Source organism: Camelus ferus, chromosome 3, assembly GCF_009834535.1.
Source record: "Camelus ferus isolate YT-003-E chromosome 3, BCGSAC_Cfer_1.0, whole genome shotgun sequence".
NCBI classification, from domain to species: domain Eukaryota; kingdom Metazoa; phylum Chordata; class Mammalia; order Artiodactyla; family Camelidae; genus Camelus; species Camelus ferus.
The window spans coordinates 7,377,135-7,401,991 of record NC_045698.1 but is presented as its reverse complement, the minus strand read 5'-3'; the positions used below and the strand labels follow the sequence as shown (position 1 = coordinate 7,401,991).

Sequence of the window (24,857 nt, the reverse complement as noted above, 5' to 3'; positions counted from 1 at the left end):
CTGGGCACTGTGCAAAGGGTAAATGATTGTGTTTTATTGATGAAACCAAACCAAGTCATGGGTTCCATAAAAACAGCTATGTTGAAACAGGCATGAAGTACTTTATGTAATAAAGAGGATATAGAAAGACGATTTGGAACAAGTCAATGTTGGAACAGGCCAAGGAGAGGCCGCTTGGAGTGGAAACATCTCACTGGGTGAGGTTCCTTCCAGAATCGTGGATGAAGCACTTCCACTCTGACTTAATATGACCCTGTTTTTGTTTTCAGAGCAAATGTCTCGGTGCCCCTGGGGCAGTGTGATGCAACCCTCTGTTCACTCTCTGTTTACAGTTTCTGAAAAACAAAGACGTAATTGAGTCTTGCAGTTTGGGCTAATTACTTATCTAATGCCCATGGAGGGACTCAACTCTCCTGTCCCCTGCAGGTGGTGGCGGCGGGGAGGCAGGGCCCTCTGAAGCTGCATTTGGATTGCAAGATTTTTCTTAGAGGCAGTGCTGATTTCAGGTGATGGGTAGGGAGTAGGGCTGGGAGTTCCTGGGTCTGTAAGGTTTAACAATCTGCAATAAACCACTTACTGGCATCATTACCTTCCTTCTAGGGGCCACTGCTGAGTCTTCTAAGGGCCAGAGGGGAGGGCCCCTCCTCCCAGTTCTCCCCCTGGTCCTTCTGATGCTGAAAAGTCAGCTTCCCCACGGGGCGGCAGGGACCCAGCCCTCCTGCCCTGGCAGCCGTTGTTTCAGAGGCCCTCCCACGGGGTCTAACCTCGCACCTCCACTTTCTGGAAGTTTCTGGCCAGCATCTCACACTGCCTTCCACGAGCTTGTCCATCTCCCTCTATTTAAGGATCTTTTAAAGCATTTAAAACAAAATTAACAGTAAGGAAATTGGAACGTGTTCCTAACATTGTGCCAAGCACTGTAGCAGGCGTTTTCGTGTACGGCAACTCACTTGGGGAAGTTAGTTGGTCTCTGTGCCTCAGTGTCCTTGTCTGTACAAGTAAACCTCATGGTGCCTGTCCTTAGTCACAGGGCTATTGTAAAGAAGGGCGGATGTTATGCACATAAGATGCTCAGAACAAGGGTTGGAAAGTGCTCAATAAATGTGAGTAGTCGTTTCACTTACCACCCCCCTCCGCATCCAGATGGTTATTTAGCCCATTTTACAGATGAGAAAATGGAGGCTCATGGAAATGAAGCAATCCTGGTGAATCCCTCCTGGGGGAAGGGTCCGGCCACAGTTCGAACCAGGCCAGGCTCCTCCTCCACATCCCACATCCCTCCTGCCAGGCTGCAAAAGCGTTTCTGCAACCTAGACAGTGGTTATCACCTCCCTGGTGTGTTTTCATCACCTCCTTTCAAATTCTCCTACACAGACCTGGGGCTTGCAAATAGTTTTGATTGCAACCCTTGGTAAGGACTGTTTTACATCACAACCCGGAACAGATATGTATGAAAGTTTCCTGAAGTGATGCTTTCTCATTCTGTGTTCAGAGCAGCCCACCGAGTATTTTTCTATTCGGTTCTGCTTTGTTTCGTGTTTAAAAGCTGGCTTCAACTCAGCCTCGCGTGGCTGTTTGAAAACCACCAGTGGGGCAACTGAGAGAGAGTTTAACCAAAGCACCTCTGCCAGGTGAGGTCCTGAGTGCTCCCTCTGGGTTACCTGGGCCCCGGCTCTCTCAGCACCGGCCTCTCCCCGCCAGACCCCAGTCCCGAGATGCAGGGTCCTGGCGCTCCCGGTGGGCACCTGCAGGAACGTGAAGCTCATCTCCAGGCCCACGTGTGCCTGCCGGCCTGGGCCACCTGGATTCACTTGGGCAACATCCAAGAACACGTTCCTTTAGGCTTTTATCCATTCGGAGCCCCCTTTACACAGGAGATGATCCTTTGCTGTTTGCATCTTGGTGTCAAAGGGGCTGGTACTAAAGGCTAGGGAGACTTGAACCTCTTAATAGAGACTATCCAGGGCTTAGCAAGGTGGAGAGAAGAACGAGGGAAGATGCTAAAGGAAAGCTCCACTCGGGAGGAGCTGGCCCCCGGGCGCCGTCTTGAATTGCCCGTCCAGCTGTTGTCTCTGCCAGCCCTGCCCCTCCCTCCCGGCTCACGGCCGCGCCGCCCTTCCTGTGCTTCCTGTGCTCCTCAGTGCGGCCTGTGCCCACAGGATGTGCATGGACGGGGTGGGCAACACGCCCAGGCCTGGCCCAGGAAAACTGCCCCCCATGCCCCTCCCTCTGCGGCCTGAAGCAGATAAACACAGGGACCTTGGAACCCTATGTGGACGGGGAAGGAACTTGGATCCCCACAGCCTGCTCAGGCGGACACCCTCTGCTCACCAGGGTCACTCATTCTGAGCTTCGCATGAGTTAGAAATCAACTTACACCATGTAAAGCCACTAATGTAAAGCCATCACTCCAATACACAGATGTTCTTGGAATTTCAAAACTATCCAAGTTCAAGGCAGTGGAGCAAGAGATTCTTAAATATACCAAATTTTATTGAGCAGAAAATTTGCTTTGCAACGTACAGGGTTGAATGGTGTCTCCCCCAAATCCATGCCTACCCAGAACCTTGAGCAGGATATTATTAGGAAATACGGTTTTTGCAGATGGAATTAAGCTGAGATGAGGTCATCCTGGAGGAGGGTGAGACCTGACTCTAAAATGACTGTCCTCATGAAAAGAGAAAAATCTGGACATAGAGACACAGACGCAAGAGGAGGCCTTGTAAAAACAGAGGCAGAGATTGGAGTGATGTGGCTTAAATCAAGAACACGAAGGACCGCTGGCGCCCCCAGAGTTCGAAGAGGGAAGGGAGGCGCCTTCCCGAGAGCCTTCGAAGGGAACGTGGCTCTGTCAGTTTGCGGCTTCTCGCCTCCAGAACTCTGCCAGAATCAAATTCTGCTGTTTTAAGGCCCCCAGCCTGTGGCACTGTTGCGGCAGCCCAGGGGAAGCTAACACGGTCTGTAATCAAAGCTTCGTGTAATTTTAAGAAAATGCTCTATTTTTAGCCCGGTGCTGGGCCGTGTGCTCCTACGAAGACAGACAGCATCCTCAGTCTATGCTTCCAGCTGGAGGATGTGAGCGCAGACTCCAGGGGAGACCCCGCCTCCTCTCAACCTTCCGGAGAAGTCCCCTTGGGGTCGGATGCCCGGAGGCTTCTGGGCAGCCAAGCTCTCCACCAGCAGAAAACACGGTTCTTCAGGCTACCAGTCGAGGCCTAACTGCCCTTGAACGTGGTTTGTCCCACCCTCCGCAGGTAGTCTGTGCTGCGCGGTGACAGGGAGGCGGCGGCCTGGAAGATAAACACCTTGAAAGGCCAGGCACGCCCACCTGCCATTCCTAGAACCTGACCCAGTGGGTGGACGCCCACTTATCAGCCCGGGCCACGTATATCGAGGTTTGCTGACCAGAATCACCCCCCTTTATTATCATCCTAGTCACATTTTAACTTCACTTCAGTTATTCAGAAAAATAACAAATTATGCATTCCATGGCTTCCTGAATCAAAGGCAAAGTGTACTGCGAGCACAATGGCTAATCAGGCTACCTCCAGGATGCTGTGATGAGCATTCCTTAGCAAGCCAGCATTCTTTCTCAAATTGAATAATCACTCCACGTACTAGTTTGCTGGGGCGGCAGTGACAAAGCACCATTAACTGAGTGGCTGGGGCCAGCAGGGTTGATTCCTTCCGAGGGCATGGGCGAGAGTGTGGTCCACCTTCCCCTCTGGCTTCGGGGCTTTACTGGCCATCTCTGGCCTTCTTTGGCTTGTGGGCGTGTCAGCCCAACCTTCGTGTGGCGCTCTCCCTGTCTGCGCGTCTGTGTCCACGTTTCCACTTTGTCCAAGGGCACCAGTCGTACTTATTAAGGCCCACTGTATCCGGTATGAACTTAGGTTAACTAACCACGTCTGCAATGACCCTACTGACATTGTCACATTCTGGGGTTCTAGGGGTTAGGATTTCAACATATGAATCCTCAGGGTGGCCGGGAACATAATTCAACCCAAAACACTCCATTTCAATTATTTTTGTTAAAACCTGTACCTTATTGTATCAGGTTTGCTTTCAGTGGGTGTAACCTCCGAAACGGTAACGTAGGGGTTTAAAGCATCACTTGGTACCATTTTGGAAAACTGTTCAAAATTTTTTACAAAGCCAAATAGAGACTCTCTGATCCCTAAATTCACTCCAAGACACACGCTGAAGAGGAATGTGTGTGTGTTCACCGAACGCAGGTGCTGGGATTTACAGAGCAGCGCTGTTGCTAATTGCCAAGACCGGTGACTGTCCCAGGTCCCACCAGCGGGGGGGGGCTGGTGGCTAAATGCTGGTGGGCCCCTCGGAGGAATTTCACGAGGCAGTGGAAAGGAGCACACGCCAGCCTCACATAGCAATACAGATGGACCTAGCGACTGTCATGTCAGCCGGAAAAGTCAGACACCAAAGAGAACAGAGTTTCATTCTGTTTACTTGCATTTCAAAACCAGATGAGAATGTCAGGGTCAGGCAGGCGGTTACCCTTGGGCGGGTAACCAGTGGCCCATGGGACTAGGGGAGCTGTTCCTCTGCTGTTGATAATGTTGTTTCTCCATCTCAGTGCTGGTTGCTAATGTGGTCAGTTTGTGAAATTCACTGAGCTGGATTTACAAGAAATGCACTTTTTCTGAGACGTGCACTTGTTTTATAGGTATATTGTGCTCATTGGAAGGTTTAATTAAGAAAAATGTACCCTGTCCTATTAAGTACGAGCACAGTGATTTAGGGCCAAACATCTCTAAGCTCGATTTCTTTTCACTTGTAAAATGAAATTATAAGAGTTACTCCCAGTCCGATAGAATCAGTATGCAGAATAGTGTAAGTATTGCTCCTGGCTCATAGTAATTGCTCAATAAATGTCAGCATTTTTTTAACTCAGGCAAAAAATTCTTTGGTGATGGACAGATAGCGGTCCCCTTTGGGGGGCTGTGACTGGGGTGGGGAGTGAGGGCCTCTGGGGGGCAGGTGATGGGTGGAGCTGAGCGGTGCTCACAGGCATTGCTCACTTGGTAATCATTCTCCCAGCTGTGTGCTTGACGTGTGGGCTTTTCTGGGCATACGTTATACTTTAATTTTAAAATAGTTTGCCAAAGGTGAAAAGAAAGGTCTCCATTTTGTAGATGGTGAGGATTGGATGAGCTAGGATACATAAAGCACTGAGCACGGTGCTCAGTCACTGTCTGCTGGTAAACTTGCACAATTCCTCATCCAACAGCATTCTTTGGGTTTGGGCATTCAATCTGGGGGGGCCTTAGGCAGATGGGGCACATCCTGAATATCATGCACCACCCCCAGCAGCCTGAGGTCGTGCCTTACAATAAACACGGTGTTGCTACTCACACCACGGGGGATACACTGCCCTGCACTGGTTCAGATCAGTTTTGCTGCCAGATATGGGTTTTGTCTCCAAACTCACCAAAAAGTGTCTTTCTCAGGCTTTTTGGATTTCAGAATTGTGGATAAGGGACTAGACACCTGTGTCATCATTATATGACGATATGTTTTTTTCTGCAGCTGGAAATCAGATCATTAGTGCCCCAGGCTTGTCCTTATCAATATTAAGCCATGTTTCCCACTTGCAGAGACTTGGAAACTGGAAAGGAAACAGGAAGTACTTCCCAAAAGGTACAAACATCCTTGGACATTCGTCACCTGGGAGCTGATCAGACTTCCAGAACCTCAGGTCCTGCCCAGGACCTACAAAGCTGGATGCATTTTAACCAGGCCCAGGCGAGTCAAGTGCATATTCAAGTTTGAGACTCTCTGCTCCAACCCGAAGCCTTTATTGGCTGATGGGAGGTGAGGTCTGGAGAGCACAAGGGCAGAGCCCAGGACCCCCACAGCGACTTAATGCGAGAAGTTCTAGGAACTTGTGCTTGGCTGCTGTCCAAATGTCTTCTTCCCACCATTTGATGATCTCAGTAAAGACCGTTTATTTCTCTGATAATTATGACTGCGGGTAGTGTGTAAAATGTCCCTCTCCTATTACATTTAATTCAGGCACCAAACCAAACAAAACATGAAAAGGTAGGAAAGAAAGGAGCAGAAAGAGGGATTAGTAAGATATAAAAATAGGACAGACACAAGGTGCATTTTTCTCTGACTCTTTGGTGAAAAAGATCAGATAACAGGACACCTGGAGGTGAGGGGCCTCCAGAAACACAGTGAGGGAGAGGCTCAGCGGGGAATTTTGGATCATTCCTGTTGGAAGAATAATTGAGAATTTAGCCCATCCCAGGGAATGAAACTTCCCTGGCCTCTCTCGGGATAGGCTACTTTCAGCCTCGTGGCGAGATCATAAAATAAGACAGAGGCGTTACCCCAGAGGAAATGCTGTTTCCTCTGTGTTTGAGCCACAAGCTGCTGTGTCACAAAGCTGACCAGTGAAGTGGGGGCCCTGACGTGAGCCGCCAGGGGAACGTGACCACTTTTTAAATGTTTTCTTAAAGGTCAGCCTCCACCTTTCCAGCCTGGAGTTGATTTTTGGAAATGGTAAAAAATTCATCAGAATCAAGTCAAGTGATTGAGGTGGTGACCAAACTCAGTTCCATTTTAGGAAGCAAATCCAAACTGTGGCCACAATGTGACATTCTTGGTTTCTTTGTGTGCATTGTCATGTGGGTCTAAAGGCAACTCCTTAGGAAAGTCCCAAGACAGATTTACGTAAGGCAGCAGCATTGGGAAAAGCCTGGAGCGTCTCAAAAGTGGTTCTGTCAAACCTACTGGATAGGAGAAAATATAAGCAAATGATATGACCAGTAAGGAGTTAATATTCAGCATACATAAACAGCTCATACAACTCAACACCAAAAAAAAAAAAAAAATCAACCTAATTAAAAAATGAGCAGAAGAACTGAATAGACATTTCTCCCAAAGGAGATATACAGATGGCCACCAGGCACATGAAAAGATGCTCAACATCACCAGTCCTCAGAGAAATGCAAATCAAAACCGCAATGAGGTGTCACCTCACACCTGTCAGAATGGCCATCATCAAAAAGACCACAAATAGCAAATGCTGGTGAGGATGTGGAGAAAGGGAACCCTTGTACACTGTAGGTGGGAATGTAAATTGGTGCAGCCACTGTGGAAAACAGTATGGAGGGTCCTCAAAAAACTAAAAACAGAACTACCGTATGAACCAGCAATTCCACTCTTGGGTATTTATCTAAAAAAACCAAAAACACTAATTTCAGAAGATACATGCACCCCAGTGTTTATAGCAGCATTATTTACAATAACCAAGATATGGAAGAATCCTAAATGTCCACCAGTAGATGAATGGGTAAAGATGTGGTATACATGTACAATGGAATACTACTCAGCCATAAAAAAGGATGAAATTTTGCCATTTACAGCAACGTGGATGGACCTGGAGGGTATTATGCTTAGTGACATAAATCAGACAGAGAAAGACAAATACTGTATGATATCACTTATATGTGGACTCTAAAAAGTAAAACTAGTGAATATAACAAGAAACTGACTCACAGATATAGAGAACAAACTAGTGGTTACCACTGGGGAGAGGAAAGGGGGGAGGGGCAGGAAGGGGAAGGGGATTAAGAAGTACAAACTATTATGTATAAACTAAATAAGCTACAAGGATATATTGCACAGCACAGGGAAAAGGCCAGTATTTTATGATAACTATAAATGGAGCATAACCTTTAAAAATTGTGAATCACTATGTCATACACCTGAAACTGTAAGATCGTAAATCCACTGTACCTCAATAAAATAAAATAATAAAATCAAAAGCATCACCAAAAAACAGTGGTTCTGTCAAAAAAGCAGTTTCCTCATCACGTTCCCTTTGTCAAATTTTACCTTCACCCCATTTCCAGTTTCAGACACAGGACAGGGAGGGTGTTGCTGGTGTCGAGGAGGAAAATAGGGTCACCACCGGGGGGCCGGGCCACGGCAGGTGGCAGAGGGCCAGGCAGAAGAAGGGACCAGACACAGCTGTGTTCCTCTCCTCTGGCCGCCATGACAAAGTACCACAGAATGGGGGCTTAAACAACAGAAAGGCGCCGTCACAGTCCTGGAGGCTGGGAGTCCGAGATCCAGGTGTTGGCAGGGTGTGCTCCCCCTGAGATCCAGTTAGAACCCTTCCTTGCCTCCTCCTGGCTTCTGGTGGTTGACCAGCTGCCTTTGGCATTTCCTGGCCTACAGCTGCATCACTGTGACCTCTGTTTCCAACGTCACATGGTGTTCTCCCTGTGTCTCTGTCTTCACATGGCCGTCTCCTTATAAAGGACACCAGTCATGCTGAATGAGGGCTCACCTGACTTCAGTAGCACCGTCGCTCAGCTGCTTGCATCTGCAACGACCCAAATTCCAAATAAGGTCATGTTTTGAGGTACTGGAGGTTAAGACTTCAACATATTCTTTTGGGGGGAGATACAACTCACCCCATAATACCACCTTTGTCACAGTTGCTTCTGGGATGGTGTTAATTAGACTCATTCACCCGATCTTCCCATTGGGTCCTGTTTTTACTTCTGTTGCCTTCCATTAGCCATTGGAATCCCAAAGGCAAGAACAGGTAGGGTTTTTAATTCACACACCAAGCTCTTGAGAATCAGAAGGAAAGGCTGTAAGGCCATGGAGCAGCTGGTTTAAATCCTAATAAAGACCCCAGAGGGGGAGGGACACCCATGGCCCTGCCCATCGCGGACTGCATGGGAATCATGGGGGTGCAGTGGGCTGAGGCCACACCATGGAGGAGGTTAGGGTCTAGGCGAGTGGGGTGGAGGGGGTTAGGGAGGGAAGGACGGGTGTGCTCAGTCTGGCCAGAGGCTGAGTGGGAGCCAGAGGGAGTCAAGCCATCTTCCCGGCACAGATATCATTCTTTGGGGGCTGGGGTCAGCTTCCTGCACAGTCTTTTCACTTCCAGCTGCCTGGACCACCTGCAGCTCATCCCCTGAACATTCTCCACGCCTTGAGCCTTGGCTGCCCCATGTGGACACCCCGGTTGTCAACAGGTCAGGACACCCAAAAGCATGAAGGTGAGCCTCGGCTCGGGAGAGACAGTGATGGAGAGGAGGGGGGTCTTCACCAGCCCCAGGGAGGGTGCATTCACCTCCTGTGGCCACTGCAACAAGTACCACAAACTGGGTGGCTTAAAACAACAGAAATATATTCTCTCCCCATTCTGGAGAAGCCAGAAGTCTGAAATGAAGTGTCAGGGGGAGGAACTCTATCTGAAGTCTCTGAGAGAGAGCCTGTCCTTGCCTCCTCCAGCTTCAGGAGGCAGCCCACATTCCTTGGTTTGTGGCTGCATCATTCTGATCTCTGCCTCTGTGGTCACATCACCTTTTCCTCCTCCACGTCAAACCTCCCTCTACTTTCCTCTTCTAAAAATGCATGTGATGGCATGTAGGGCCCACCTGGATAATCTAGGCTAATCTTCCCCCCTCAAGATCCTTAATTTAATTGCATCTGCAAAGACAGCTTTATACAGTCAGAGTCACGTTTACAGTTTCCAGGGTTTAAAGCTGATCTCTCTGGGGGTCATTCTTCACCCCACAATAGCAGGAAGTATGGGAACTGGGCCACCCATCCTATTGACAGGTAGCAGCTCAGGATCATTGGCCCCTCCACCTCTTGCCCCTGAGGGGTGCCTGAGGGGGTCCTCCTGAGGCTCTAACCCTCCTTCCCCACTGGCTTTCCCCAGGTTCTCCAGCTCTCCATGAGTGGGTCTGAGTGGCCTGGGAAGGAGACTGGTGCAGGCAGAGAAGGTCCATTCACCTGCCTGGCTGGGGCACGGCAACTCCGCCTGTCCGAAGTGAACCATGAGTTGGCCGTCTTGGTGGTTCCCATAATAACCAGCTTGAGCATCATCCAACTCTCATTCCATCCCGAAGATTCTATGCTTTAAATCCTCACGGGTCTAACTCGGGGGTAGGGACCAGAGCATCACCATCACCTGGGAGCTTGATGGAAAAGCAGGCACTCAGGCCCTGCTCCAGGCCTCCAGGATCAGAATCTGCATGTTAACTCGATTCCTGGGAGATTCCGGGGGCCACTACAGTGAGAGAAGTGCGGGTCTAAACACCTCTAGGATGGGCCTTCTCACCAGCACAGCAGCTGCATGGCTCCCCAGGGGAGGGGAGCGGTTTGGCAGCAAAGCAGTGCTCATTAGTCTATTCATCTTCTTGAGACAATCTATTTTGAATTTCAAATAACATTCTAAACCTTGGCTTGGGTTGTTATTCTTACCCAGGGGCGGGGCAGGTGCCCTTTCTCCTGACCAGCTCTTAAGCAGCAGGCCCCGCCCTCACATGGCCGCCTGCCCAGTCATCTCCAAAACCAATCTGATCCAGGCCCTTCCTGCCAGAACATCTGTTGTTTGTCCACAAGCATCCTTTCCCTTTCCTTCAGAGAAGGTCTCATCCTGTGGGAAGGGCTGCCAATCACAGCCTGCTCATCTCCCGCCCTTCAGCTGTCACATGACCCAGGTCCCACGGGAATCACATGACTCGTAATTGCTTACGTAAAGTACTCTGTGCCCCCGGCCACAGAGGTTGGGCCAGCATTGGTCATGTGACTGGAGCTAGACCAGAGTTCTTCCCAGGGGCTTTTCATACTGAAGCTAGGGAACAGTCTCTCTTCTTCAGGGATCTCTAAACTGAAATGATGTCAGTAGGCACGGCCACACCAAGGTACTCCCTCTGGCCGCCTGCCACACGGAGGTACAGTCGTCCCTCAGTACCTGCTGGGGGTTGGTTCCAGGCCCCACCGCAGACGCCGACTTCGGGGGTTGCTCACGTCCCTCATGTCAAATGACGTGGTGATACCGAGCAGGACCCTGTGCCCTCCCCCCCAACCCCTGCCTCTTGTTTACAGAAAAGCTGGTCTCCCAGGCCTCCCTGCGTCACAGAAGAGCAGGCTCAAGCAGTTAATGAGGACAAGGCTGCAGGCACTGGGGGACAGCAATGACTCCGACCGCCTGTCTCAACAATTCACTGGGATTAGTCCTTCATCTCCCTTTGGAACTTTCATGGCTGAACAGAGTCTTTGGAGTTTGTTTTTGTTTTTGTTTTTGAGGGAAGGATGCCGGGTCCACCAGACTGCAATTATTCTGATTAAAAACAACTTTCCTTTTTGTTACCGAGGCTGTTGCCCCCAGGATCATAACCCTGCCCCTCCCTCGACTAGAAACCAATTACTCTTTTCTAAAGTCTCTGGAGGCAGCAGCAGAGAAGAAACAAGAACTGATTAGAACCCCCAGAGTTGAAGATGGTGGGGGATTTGACTTCCAGCGAACCTTTAGCCTCATTATACGCTCACTGTAATATACTAACGAGCTGAATGGCACACCCACCAGCGCCCGTGACACTTGACAATTGCCATGACAGCAAGTGGAAAAGCCCATGCGAGGACTGAGAAGCCCATACAAGGCCTGATTGGCTCCATCACACTTGAAAGGAGGCCATGATGGCGGGAGCCTCCCATAAAAGTCCACGCGGCCCGACCGGGGCTGGAGCTGTCTCTACCGGCCCTCTCGGCTGGTGGCTCCCCACCCGGGCACCTCTTCTCCATTCACGTGCTTTTTGTTCATTCTCCCTGCTCAAGCACTTTCCTTCCTTTTCCTCTTTTGAGAGATGAAAGCAGTTTTCACTCTGTCCCTCTGTGCCTCAGCTATGAATTCTTTTCAGCCAGCGGGCAAGGACCCTCGCTTTGGTGGGCCTCCTAATTCAGGGGCCTCACTATTGGCTAACAGTAGTCTTTGCGTATAACCTACACACATCCTCCTTTATACTTTACATCATCTCTAGACTACTTATCACACTTAATACAATGTCAGGGCTGTGTCAGTAGCTGCCAATTCACAGCAAATTCAAGTTTTGCTTTCCGGAACTTTCAGGAATTTTTTAAAAAATATTTTTTGATCCAAGGTTGGTTGAATCCATGAATGCAGAACCCGCGTATTCGAGGGCTGACAGCACCCTGTGGATATGACTGCCTTGTGGCGCCCTGCCCCGCAGAGGTGCCCTGCCACATGGGGAGTGCCCACCTGCAGGGGGAGGACTTGCGCCCTGCAGAGAAGCCTAGATCAGAGTCAGAACAGAAGGATTCCTGGCTCCCCTCAGAAGCCCTCTTCTAGTCCTGAGGTCATTAGAGCCGCTTCCCCCAGAGCCCGTCTACCACATTCCTTTTCCTACCTGAACTAGTTTGAATTTGGTTTCTGTCCTTTGCAAATGAAAAAATCCTAACTTACACATCCCCTTCGTGAAACCTTTCCATGGCTGCCATGCAGGGGGACAGGGTCATTCTCCTCATCTCGGCATCAAGAGACCCTCCCTATCAAACTCCAAGTCCGTGATTTATTCCCACAGAAACGAGGCCCTTGCACTCAGAACTCTTCAAATGTGCAGGTGGCCTGCTGCGAAATTCCAGGCCCTTTGTTTCCTCCCAGTGTGTCAGTCTGCACCTGGACAACCACAGCATCACATTGCACTGCAATTAATTTGCATCTGTGTTTCCCCTCGCTAGGCTGTGAGCATCCCAGAAGGACAGTCAGCCTTGTAGTCCTGGGGTCCAGTAGATTCTAGAATCAAAGAACTCGCTTAGCAAATACCGTGGACAGACATCTAAACTCCATGCGTGGCTTCTGAGCACTGTGTCCGTGAACACGTTGTGCTTCTGTGAATATTCATGAACAGAGTTCATTCCCCCTTATCTGAGGTTTCATTTTCTGCAGTTTTGTTCCCTGTGTTCAACTACAGTCCAAAAACATTAAATGGAAAATTCCAGAAATAAGCAATTTGTAAGTTTTCAATTCTGTGCCATCTGAGTAGCATGTTGAAGTCTCCAGCCGTCCACTCCATCCTGCCCAGGATGTGAATCACTTCGTCCAGCATGTCCCACCCACTAAGTCCCTTAGTAGCTGTCTCGGATATCAGCTCCACTGCTGTGGTGTGGCCGTGCTTGTGTTAAAAATAACCCTTATTTTACTTCATAATGGCCCCAGAACACAAAGGCAGTGATGCTGGCAGTGTGGACAAGCCAAAAAGAAACATCAAGTGCTTCCTTGAAATGAAAAAGAGAAACTTCTTGACTTAATTAGGAAAAAAAAAATATCATACACTGAGGTTGATAAGATCTACAGTAAGAATGTAGCTTCTATCCATGAAATTGTGAGGAGAAAAAAATTCCTGTTAGTTTTGCTGTGGAATCTCAGACTACAAATTTACAGCCACGGTGCATGATAAATGCTTAGTTAAGATGGAAAAAGTATTAAATTTGTGCAATAAGATATTTTTGAGAGAGAGGGAGAGAGACCACATTCATATAATTCTCATTACATTATTATGATTGTTCTGTTTTATTGTTAGTTATCATTGTTAATCTCTTACTGTGCATAATTTACAAATTAAACTCTATCACAGATATATATGTATAGACAAAAACTTAGTACCTATAGGGTTTGGTACTGTCTGCAGTTTCAGGCATCCCCTGGGCGGGGGGTGGGTTCTTGGAATGGGTCTTAGAACTTGTCCCTGCAGATAAAGGGGGACAAGCATACTGTCAGAAAGGCCACAAACTGCCTCTGTGCCGCAGACTCGGCATCTATAAAAAGGGCAAGATCAATGCTCCCACGTCATGGGCTTGTCAGAGGCTCCTGTATCACAGTGCCCATGAGGCGTCTGGGACAGCGTCTGGCCTCCAGGAAGTATCCAGAGGATTAATTTGTAGTATTTACACTTTCTCTCCCCCTACCCACTTCCTCTTCCTTTCTCTCCCCTTCCCCGTGCCATCTTCTCCTGTCACTTCCTCACCCACTCCCTGTCTGTCAGCAGAGGGGTTACTGGGTACCACGTGTACCCACTTCCACTATGGGAAGTGCCTGGGGCTGGTTCTAAGGCAGCTGAGATCTGCTAAGATCTAAATAGAAAAAAGGGCCCCCTGCGAGCCCATTTCGTGGGCTCCACTCCACCCCACCCACCGCCCCCACTTTAGAGCCTGTTTCCAGCCAGGTGCCCCAGGGCGCGGATGTCCTCATCCTCCAGACGTGATCCTCGGTTTACCCCCTGCTTGGCAGACCTGCAGCAGCCACGATGCCCGAGCCCATCAGCTCAGCTCCAGGGAGCTCCCCCCCACTCCAGAGAACGGTCCCTTGAAAGGTGGAAAGATGTGTTTCCTTCTGCACGATAACTTTTCCCTCTGATATCTTATTCCCCTCAGCCAGATTCACTTAGTAAATTTCCCATTGGAATAATCAGTTCTGAGCATCTGGATTTACTCTCTGAGACGCCAGGCGGGTCATTAAATTGTCCTCCAGGTCGACAGCCCGGGACACCAGAGTCGGGGCATTCAGGCAGGGAGGGGCCGCTGGGGCGGACCCTGAGATCAGCAGCAGACAGCACATCTGGGAAGTTGCCTCTCCACAGCTGGATCATTCAGCTGACTCCTGCCGTGCTGAGCACTCAAAGCTGCACCGTGTCATCATCGTGGGTGAAAGACCTGCGATCGGGAGGGACATGGCGGCAGAGATGCAGAGGACAGCTCGGTCGTCGCATCCTTCTGTTACTTTTTGCCTGTCTGTATCCCTGTCTGCTCCCTAACGTCCTTGGGGAGGCCCCCTGTCCCTGTGTCAGTCTTGGGGTGTGAGTGGGACCCAGGTCTGGCTGCTCGAAAGGCCCCCCTCCCTGCTGCTATGATTCACCAGGATGGGGTGGGGGTCCCCAAAGCGGTTCCTGTGCTTACCAAAACCTCCACCGAGTCTACAGATGAAGGAAGGAAAGTTCTAGATGGCTTCCTCTGAATGACCCGATTTAACTACTTCTGAAGCTGATGCTGGCTCATTGTTTCAAGAACAGGAACTGAAGAATTCTTTTTTGGGCAACTGGTTAGGCTGAGATTCCTGACTTTTCAACAAGGAGACCCTGATTACTGCCCTCCTGCTTCTTCACTTGTTCCTGCTCCCCAGGGACTCTAGCCCTCAGTCCAGACCTTTGCCTGCAGCCCTCTGTTAGTGTCCTGTGGGCTACCCCAGCAAGTTACCACCCACCGGGCGGCTTAAAACAGCAGGAGTCTAGTCTCCGGCAGCTCTGGAAGCCAGAAGCCCAGTCCGTGTCGGCCACACCACCCCGGAAGTCTTTAGCGGAGCATCCTTCCTGCCTCTCCCAGCTCCTGGAGGCTCCCGGCACTCCTTGGATTGTGGCTGCACTTTCCCCAGTCTCTGCCTCTGTCTTCACATGGCCTTCTCCCCTGTGTGTCTCTGTCTCTGGCCTCTCTTCTTATAAGAACATGATTTTAAATCCAGATTCTTCGCTAATTACGTCTGCAAAGACCTTATTTCCAAATAAGGTCACATTGACAGGTCCCAGGTGGACTTGAATTTTGAGGGGAAACAAACCCATTATGGTGCCCCATTCCTTCCAGTGCCCGCAAGGATCTGGGTCCCACCATCCCCAGACTGCTTTCATGACCCTAGGGCCTTGGCAGTTAAGCCGGTTAGTTCCAGGGTCCCCGTCCCTCAAAAATTGATCTCCCATTCCAAGGGCCCCTGTATACCACTAAAAAATTCCCAGAATTTCTGGAAAAGAAGTGTACGCAATATTGATGTTATCCAGAGGTCCATGAAGTGCCACCAGCAGCATTTTTTTATTTTCCTTTGGATCTGGTCTTTAAAACACCAGAAAGACCTGGGAAGGCATAATTGTTTATAGTAAATAAAAGAAGCATTTAAAAAAGTCTGTATTTTGGGGTTTTTTGGTTTGGTTTGGTTTTTATTTTTAGTTGTGGTAAAATACATGTAACATAAAATTTACCATTTTAACCATTTTTAAGTGTACAGTTTATTCAGTAGCATTAAGTTCACTCACACTGTTTTACAGTCATCACCACCACCCATCTCCAGAACTTTTCCATCATCCCAAACTGAAATTCTATACCCATTAAACAAGAACTTCCCATCCCCCCGCTCACTCCCTTCCGACCCCTGGCGACCACCACTCTACCTTCTATGATTTCGGCTTCTCTAGGTACCTTATGTAAGTGGAACCATATAGTATCTGCCTTTTGTGACTGGCCTGTTTCACTTAGAATAATGTCGTCTAGGTTCATCCACGTTGTATCCTGTGTTAAAATGTGCTTCCTTTTTAAGGCTGACCTTCCGTTGTGTGGAGAGACCATATTTTGCTTATTCATTCATCTGCTGATAGGCAGTTGGGTTGCTTCCACCTACTGGCTGTTGTTAATAATGTTGGAAAGAACATGCGGGTACAAATATCTCTTGGAGACCCTGCTTTCAGTGCTCCTGGGTATATAACCAGAAGTAAGATTGCTGGATCATATAGTCATTCTATGTTTAATTTTTTGAGGAACGACGGAAATATTTTCCACAGTGTCTGCACCATTTTACACTCCCAGCAGTGCCCAAGGGTTCCAATTTCTCCACACCCTCGACAGTACTTATTTTCTGCCTTTTCACAGTGGCCAGGGACGGGAGGGGCACCTGCTGCTTCTGGGTGGCCGGCCCCCCAGGAATGCCGTTAGGGGGAGTCCTGCAACCCAAGCTCCTGCTTCTCCAAAAGGTGGAGGGAGGTTTGAGGCCAGAGAGGATTTCTCAGTCACAGTGGGGAGTTCTAGAGCGAGTCCTCCCAGACTCTAGTCCTGCAGGCGGCTCGTGAAAAGGCAGATCTGGCCCTCGAGGGCTGGGCTGGGCCTGAGAGTCTGCAAGCTCCCAGGGGTGCCCAAGCTGCTGGTCCTGGGACAATACTTGGAGCAGGGCTCAGGGACGCAGTCAACACAAGGCCTGCCTTTACAGGTGCGCCTGGAGGGTCAGGCCCGGAGGACTTCCTCAGCCCGCCACCTGCCCCGTGTTGAATCCCGAGGTCCCCAGCCCAGCACGCACAGCTTCAATTCCAAAGTGTGGATTAATTCAGCAACCAAAATGGGGCACTGGAGGCCGTGACTCCCACAGGATCTTAGAAATTTTCTGGAACAGAAGAGGGGGTTCTCAGAATGGCCCTGACTCCACCCCCTCCTAACGTCCCCAGGAGGATTTGCCTCAAGCTATCTCGAGCCTCTCAAGAATCTGGCTGTTACATCCATTGCCCTGCTCAGAGACGAGGTCCAGAAATGCTTTCTGAATTAATGAAAAATCTATTAATCTGTATTTGTGTGTTTCGTAGCTCCAGGGGATAACTGAAAGAAAAGAAAACTGGCAGACACAGCTACATTTGTTTATGGGGTATTTATTCATTGATCTGCTCTTGCAGAAGCTAAGAAGTTCCTATTTTTGGCACCTCCCAGGCTCAAGTGTGGATCTTTTTCCGTCAAGTCTCTTAAAAAGTTGACCTTTCCCAGCCTGTAAACTGCAGTCATGTCACGCATTCAACAGGGGGGCAGCAGCTCAGAGGAGTCCCCCTCCCCAGGAAATAGTCACAGGGCAGGAAAGGTGGACAAGAGTGGCCCGGAAGTCACAGGGCTGGCCCTGGAGCAGCCTTCCAGCGAAAGTGCCAGCTCCTCTGGCCTTTGGGGACACTCTGCTGTCTGTGGCTTCCAGGGAGCCAGGTACGAGGGGCCCACCTCTGCCCACCTGTTCTGTTCCCACTTCCCGAGAGAAGGTGTCAACTCCAGGGCCACCTCCCTGCATTTGCATCTCTGCCAAGTGCACTGGACCAAACGGGAGTTTATAAGCCACTCACTGAAAAATGAGGGATGTGTGAGCCGTGCATGAACCCCGATGATAAGCCTGTAAAAAATTTGAAACAGGGTCGTCCTTGCAGGGGGTGCGGGGCTCCAGAGTTTTCTAACGCTGGCTCACTCCAAGGACTTGGGCAAGTCTTTGAATTCTCTGGGTCTCAATTTCTCCATGAATGACATGGGGATCATAATTTTAGCTCCCTCGCCTCCACCAGCACCCAGTTACACTCCTGGAACTTGGAAGAGCTACTGCACACTCCAAGTGACTGACTTACAGCTTAATCATTCGTGAAATCTTTCTAATGTGTCCACACCAGTTACTGTAATTACAGCCGCCACCCCAAAGTGGGAGCATCAGAATAATCACAGTAATAACAGTAATAATACAGCCCTAGAATATCGAAGATTTCCAAGGCATTAATCTTCCCGATGCCTCTGTGAAGACAGGAGGCAGCTCATCTACAGAAACATTGCCATTGTCATTGTCATCAGCATGCATCTTTGCAGGGCATGGCAAATTCTTTCCAACACCGACAGTCATTTTACCATCTTTCCTTACTCCTGAGATAAGGAGAAAACCTGTTCTTATTTTCTCCAGTTAATACTTTTTTTGACACGAGAATCTAGCAATATTTGGGTAACGAAATGTATGAATGGAATCACGTCTCCTTCCAAAAGGCATGTCCTGCCAGAACCTCTGATTGTGACCTTATTTGGAAATAGAGTCTTTGTAGACGTGATTAGTTAAGATGAGGTCACCCCGGAGCAGGGCGACCAGTGACTGGTGTCCTTAGAAGAAGAGGAGAGGACACTCATACACACAGAGGAGGAGGCCATGCACAGAGGGAGGCAGAGATGGGAGGGAGGAGGCCACAAGCCAGTGAACACTAAGGATTGCTGGCAGCCACCAGGGCCTGGAAGAGACAAAGGAAGATTCTTCCCTGGAGTCTTGGGAGCACAGCCTGCAGACGCCTTGATTAGGACTTTCTACCTCCAGAACTGATAGAGAATCCATGTTTGTTGTTTTAAGTCCCCCAGTCTGTGGTACTTTGTTATGTCAACCCTAGGAAACCCATACAGAGGGGGACTAGGGCCTGGGAGCCAGAAAGTCCAGAAGGGAGCTCCCACAGGCTTCAGGAACGCTCCAGGGCTGCCACTCAGGCACCTGGAGAAGGCTCAGGGCTCCTCTGGTCCCAGCTGATCCATCCCAGGAGTCAATCACTATGGGGACCAGCAGAACACAGTCAGGAAGTCAGCATGATGCCAGTCCTCTCTGCTCGCCCATCCTGACCAGCCAGCCCCACCCCATACACATCTCTGCTTGTACCCGTGGGGGCAGAAGCATCATCTGATGAGTCGGTGGAAGGCCCGTGTGTTCTCCACGCGCTCACTTTGGACCAAAGCTTCCTCCAGCTGTGCGTTCTTCCCACAGGAAATCATCGAGACGACTAGGCACGCGTCCTTTCCTCCCACTCTGCTGTACCACGAGCCCTCCCTTTCCTCTTGTTCCTACAAGACCGATCAAGAGAAATTTTTACCATTTTTTCCAGATCCCTGATTGCCATCAGCTGTGGCTGATGGACTGGCAGAGATGTGGCTGTGCTTCTGTGCTGGAAGAACTTGCAGAAACTTGCCCTGTGCGGTGTGAGGAAAGCTCTTGGTGGGGAGACCTGCCACTGGAGGTGCTCTGCTCAGAAACCACCTGGGGGCCTTTGGGGGAAGCTCCCACCACAGAGGATGACGAGCCGGCACCTGCCACGGGTCCTTAGCGCGTGCTCATGAGTGAGCAATGATCAGCTTCTGCTCATCCTTTTTCCGCGTTCTTCAGAGACATTCAAACTTTTTTTAACTCATGTGTGATGCATCGAAAAATACAACTTAAAAATATACATCCGTTTTCAAGATGAGATCATGAAAATATTCCCACAAAGTCAAGGCTCGGGCTCAGCACCGTCCATTCACTCACGATTTGGGAGAAAGTTTGGGAAGCTGCGTTTATTTTCTGTCACTGCATCACCCACCATCACAAAGTTAGCCGCTTAAAACAGTCCATGTTCATGATCTCGCTGTGTCCCTGGGTCGGGAGTCCCAACGTGGGCTGGCTGAGTCCTCGCTTACCCGGCAGAGACACCTCGCCTAGGCGGGGCCAGAGGCTACTGGCTCACCTGACGCTCGGGGCTCACTTCCAAACCATCCCGGGCGTTGATGGAATTCAGTTCCTGGCGGTTACAGGGCTGAGGTCACCATTCGTTGCTGGCTGTTGGATGGAGGTAGCTCTCGGTTCCTGGACAACTGGCCCTCTCCTAGTGAAAGCTAAGTTCTCAAAGCCAGCAGGAAAATCTCCTCTAGCCGGCACCCCCGAGCTGTACATAGTGTAACATAAGCAGGGGAGTAGCCATCCCGCTGTATTCGCAGGGCTGCCCACACTCAAGGACAGGAGATTCTACAGGGTGGATGTGCCAGGGGGCGGGATCTCAGAAGCCAATTCAGAATTCTGCCTGCCACAGAGACTCATAGAAAGTCTGTGACAATTAGAAAATTATCTGGAGCAAGGCTAGCTTCTCCCCATTCTAGAAGTCTCTCTGACCATCTACACGAGCCAAGACGCCCTCACTTCTCTTCAGCCTCCACTGTCCTCAACCCCTCCCCACCTCTGGAACCCTCAAAGGGCTTTTGTCTTAGGGGTCAGCAGAAAACCCTAGAATCCAGACCTTGCTCGGGACCAGCTTAGAGCTCTGCTGCATTTCTGATGCCCCCTCTGCACACAACTGGCAAGAAAGGAGGAAATGGGGCATGTGAGTTTCCCAAGGCGGCTGTATCAAATTACCACAGCCTGGGGGACTTCAAACAACAATTTGTTCTCACAGTTCTGGAGGCTGGAGGTCTAAAGCCACATGTCGGTGGGGCCTTGCTCCCCCAGAGTCTCTAGAGGAGGGTCCTTCCTGCCTCTTCCAGCATCCGGGGCCCCAGGTGTCCCTTGACCTGTGGCTGCTCCCTCCAGTCTCTGCTTCCGTCTTCACATGGCCTTCTCCCCGTGTCTCAAACCTCCCTCCATCTTCTTGTATAAAAACCCCAATCATTGGATCTAGGGCCCACCCTAAATCTGGGATGAGCTCAAGATTCTTAGATTAAATACATGTGCAAAGGCCTTTTTTCCAAACAAGGCCCCACTCACATCTTCCAGGGTTAAGACGAGGACATGTCCTTTTGGAGGGCCACTACTCAACTGCTTACATGAGGAAACTGATCTAGGAGTCTGGTTTCATCAGTTGCAAAGACTGGACATTCCCATTGATCTTGCTTGTGGATGGGGGGGGGGGCCTTGATTGGTGAGTATCACTAAACAGAGAGCCCGGCGGGGGGGGGGGGGGCCTCAAGAGAGGTGTGAGGCCAGGATCTTCGCCCCTCAGGACACCACCTGTCCTCTGCACCACAGCCCCGCAGTGCAGGGAGACTCCCACTCACGGCAGCCCCGGGTGCAGGGGGCAGGGGGGCACGGGGAACCCTGGGGCCCCACATGAGAGGTTCAGCCTCTCTCCTCCTCAGTTGTCACATCCATAGTATGAGGTTAATAACAGCAATGCCCACTTTACAGGGTATTGTTACAAAGCTTAAATGAGTTACAAAAGGGATTAAAGACCTAAATATGAGACCAGATACTACAAAACTCCTAGAGGAAAACACAGGCAGAACACGCTCTGACATAAATCGCAATATATTTTTGGAGCTGCCTCCTAAAGGAAAGGAAATAAAAGCAAAAATAAACAAATGTGACCCCAGGCTCTGAAGTCGGACTGCCGGGGTTTTGTCACAGCCCTGCCACCTTCTGCCTAAGTCACTCTGGGCAAGGTACTGTTCTCATCTGCGAAACATGAGTGATGGTGGTACCCGCCTCCTGCGGTTGGTGTGAGAACTCACTGAGCTGTTAAACCCTTAGCACATGGCCCAGACCTCGTAAGTGCTGGATAAATGCTTTCTCATCTAGGCTGGATGTTATCCCAGCCCAAACGTCCCTGAGACCCCACTGGACAGCCTTTGCCGGGACACTTCCTGTCCTGCCTGGCCATCCTGGTCACACCGCTGCTAACTTCACATCACGTTAGATTCAAACATGAGTTGGGGTTTGAGGTGGTGACAGAGTGGAACGTGCATGACCCATCACGGGTCAGTGGCTCCATCTCAGCTCTGGGAAGTATGGGGCCCCTGCTCCGTCTTAGTGGAGTTACATACTGGACATCCACGAGGCCTCTGGAAGGACCCAACTGTTCTGGGGAAAGTTGCATGTGAACACATCAAAGTAAAGCTATTTTGTTTACTTTATTGGTTGGGTCTTCTGACATCATGGAAAGCCTGCGCCAGGGAAATGGGGTGGATCCTGGAAGTGCTGGTTGATGTGGGAAAAGTCAATAGGGACATAAGTGTGAGGTTAGGTGGGTGGGGCTGAGCCCGGGGCAGGAAGAGGACCCGAGATGCCCCTGGCCTCTTACAGCTAGCGTCCAGTCCCCTAGAAAAGGGGTTAATCATACTTCTGCAGTCCACTTCATGGGCTTCTGAAGAAATCCACTTTGATAACCAAGGAGAACTAATTCTGTAGGGTGACATCATGAAGCTGGAATTTTCCTTACGGAGCGTCCCAACTCCTTTCATTCTGGAAGCTGAGGCACAGAGTCTCAGGCCTTACGAGCGTTTCAAGGACCTTTGAAAATGTTTAAGCCTTGGAAAAAATTATAGGCTGCAAATTACAGTAAGAGCAAAATCAAACTCAACAGATGATTTATTTATATAGTCATTCTTCATTAATTGTTCAATTGAGTATACCGAAAAATCTCACTACATTTGAAAGCCATTTGTAAAGGTAGATTTTTGTCATGTTACAAGAACTCACAAGGATGCCAGTGACTGGCAGGTTAAATGAGAGACTTGTAGCCAAATCATTTTAAGAACAAAATCGCTGGCTGCGCCCAGCCACCCGGGAGCTCCATCCCGCCGGGTGATGGCATATTTCCAGAAACATCGCCGCTACTTCTGCCTTTTCTTTTTCTTACACATCACAAACACTAACAAAAACAAAACAAAGCCCAGTTTCTTTAAAGGTGAAAATTACAGAAGATGCCAAATAGAGTCAGGTTGAAAATCAAGTGACTCACTGGTGGCACTGCAGGGCCGAGGACTTCAGACTGTGCATCTCAACGGGACAGGCAGTTCTGAAGTCCTCAGGCCAAAGTCACCTTCGGCTGGTTTGCATCTTGTGGCTTTTCCAGTCTTGTTTTCCCCCAAACCACTCACCTGCAATCAAGGGAGAGCAGGCATTTTCTAAACCCACAGCTCACAAATGCCAGGGGTTGTTGTTTTATTCATGCTGAGTCTCCATCATTGTCAAAGTCTTTTCTCTAAGTGACGTTAACTGGAAACATCTTCTGTGGCTCTCTAGGGGCTAAGTCCAGGTGGGGCCATCTGCCCCCTCTGCGTGCGAGCCGATCGCGGCTCCGCATCCCTCAGCCCCTCGAGGTCCGCGGCCTCCTGGGCCCCACCCCAATCTCCTGCAGAAAGGGGGTGGTTTGTGCTGGTCTCCATCTAGAGCTCCTTTGCGCAACAATTCCAGTCACTTGAATGGTTTGTTTCACCCACCATGTTGATTAGTTAATGGCACTTGAAACAAAGCTTGTCGTGATTAATTAAACCGTTTGAGCGAATTCCCCAAGCACAGCTGACAACCTGACGGAAAGCCAACCTCCCGGCGGCTGTTTCAAAAAGAAATGACTGCAGGGCTTGAAGGCGAGTAAGGAGGACTCAGCTGTGTCACAGGAAGATTCCAGACCAGCACTCGAACAGGAAGTTTCCCCTTGAGTGAGAGGAAGCCCGCGTCTGGACACTGGGAAGTCAGTCACTGAGCAGCAGGCCGTCCGCCACGGGCACTCGGCGGCACGGTGCCCGGACTAGGTGCCGGAACCCCTGTGCTTGAGGCTCTCGGGCGAAAACGGGACAGAAAAGTGCTTCCCCGTTATGCCCTCTTAATGACAGAGTCAGTGCCTGCTCCACCTTGCCCGGGCCAGCCTCTGTGTACCCTTAGGACCCCAGTGCTGGCACTCAGCACCCCAGTGGTGGCCGTCAACTGAGGAGCACAGCCTCTGTGGGGCGGGAGCTGAGCTGAGAAGGACCCAGAGGAAGACCCCATGGTGCACGGGGGAGGGACAGGGACAGAGCACCGAGGTCAGGGGCTGCTTCAGGATCCTTTGCTGGGACGTCCTATGGGTCAGCATTAAGGAGACATCCAGAGTCAACTCTAAAGAACGTTCTGGAAACCCAGCTTGAATCCGGCTGATGAGACGTGCCTTTACTCTCAGAAACAACTTGCATTTTGGTCGCAAACCTCCCCTCCCACCGACAGATGACAAGTATGTTCAGGTGGCATCAACTAGAGAGAGGCAAGTTCATGCTTCTGGCCCAAGTTCTCTTTGTTTGAACTTTAGAGCCTTACATCAGACCAAAACAATTTCGGGGACTGGAGATTTTTAAGGGAACACCATTCGCAGTTCCACGACAAAGTCACTCTTAAAAAAGATCAGCCTTCTAAGACCAGGCATGGACCCCAGAGCCTGCTGGCCGGCAGGGTGGTCATGGGCACCCGTGCTGCAGCAGGTGTCAGTGCTTCGTCCCACGTGCCCCCTGCACAGACGCACGCACAGCCTCCCTCCACCACCATCCCCACCAGAAGGTCCATTTGTTGCAATCAATCAACCTGCATCGACACACCATTGTCACCCAGAGGCCACAGCTTACCCCAGCATTCACTCTCCATGTTGCACAGTCTGTGGATTTGGATATGTATCCATCATTATAATATCATAGAGCATTTTCGCTGCCCTAAAACCCTCTGTGCTCCACCTGTTCGTATCCCCTCACCCCCACCCCGATGACCACTGATAGTTTCACTGTCTCCACAGTTCGCCTTTTGTAGAAAGTCGCGCACACAGGAAGTACCCTTTTCAGCTTGGTTTCTTCCCCTTAGTGAAGTGCGTTTAATGTTCATCCGTGTCTTTTCATGGCTTGACAGTTCGTTTCTTTTCAGAGCTGAATCGTATTCCATTGTGAACAGTACTTCACTGTCTGGATGTACCCCAGTTTATTTACCCCTCTACCTCCTTCATTCTCTTTCATTA

The 24,857-nt window shown here is 50.0% G+C and overlaps 1 long non-coding RNA gene across 10 annotated transcripts in view; it reads left to right on the top strand.

The window, feature by feature from the left end:
- LOC116660464 overlaps window positions 1–24,857 on the top strand; it is a 62,315-nt gene that overhangs the window by 24,363 nt on the left and 13,095 nt on the right. For 2 of the 10 annotated variants that reach the window (XR_004316000.1, XR_004316026.1), the window contains exons 4-5: window positions 8,936–9,047; window positions 10,888–12,804. The exons of 1 other annotated variant lie outside the window; for it this stretch is intronic. This is a non-coding gene — a long non-coding RNA (uncharacterized LOC116660464). 7 more of the 10 variants (XR_004316012.1, XR_004316001.1, XR_004316005.1 and 4 more) reach the window with 7 other exon arrangements.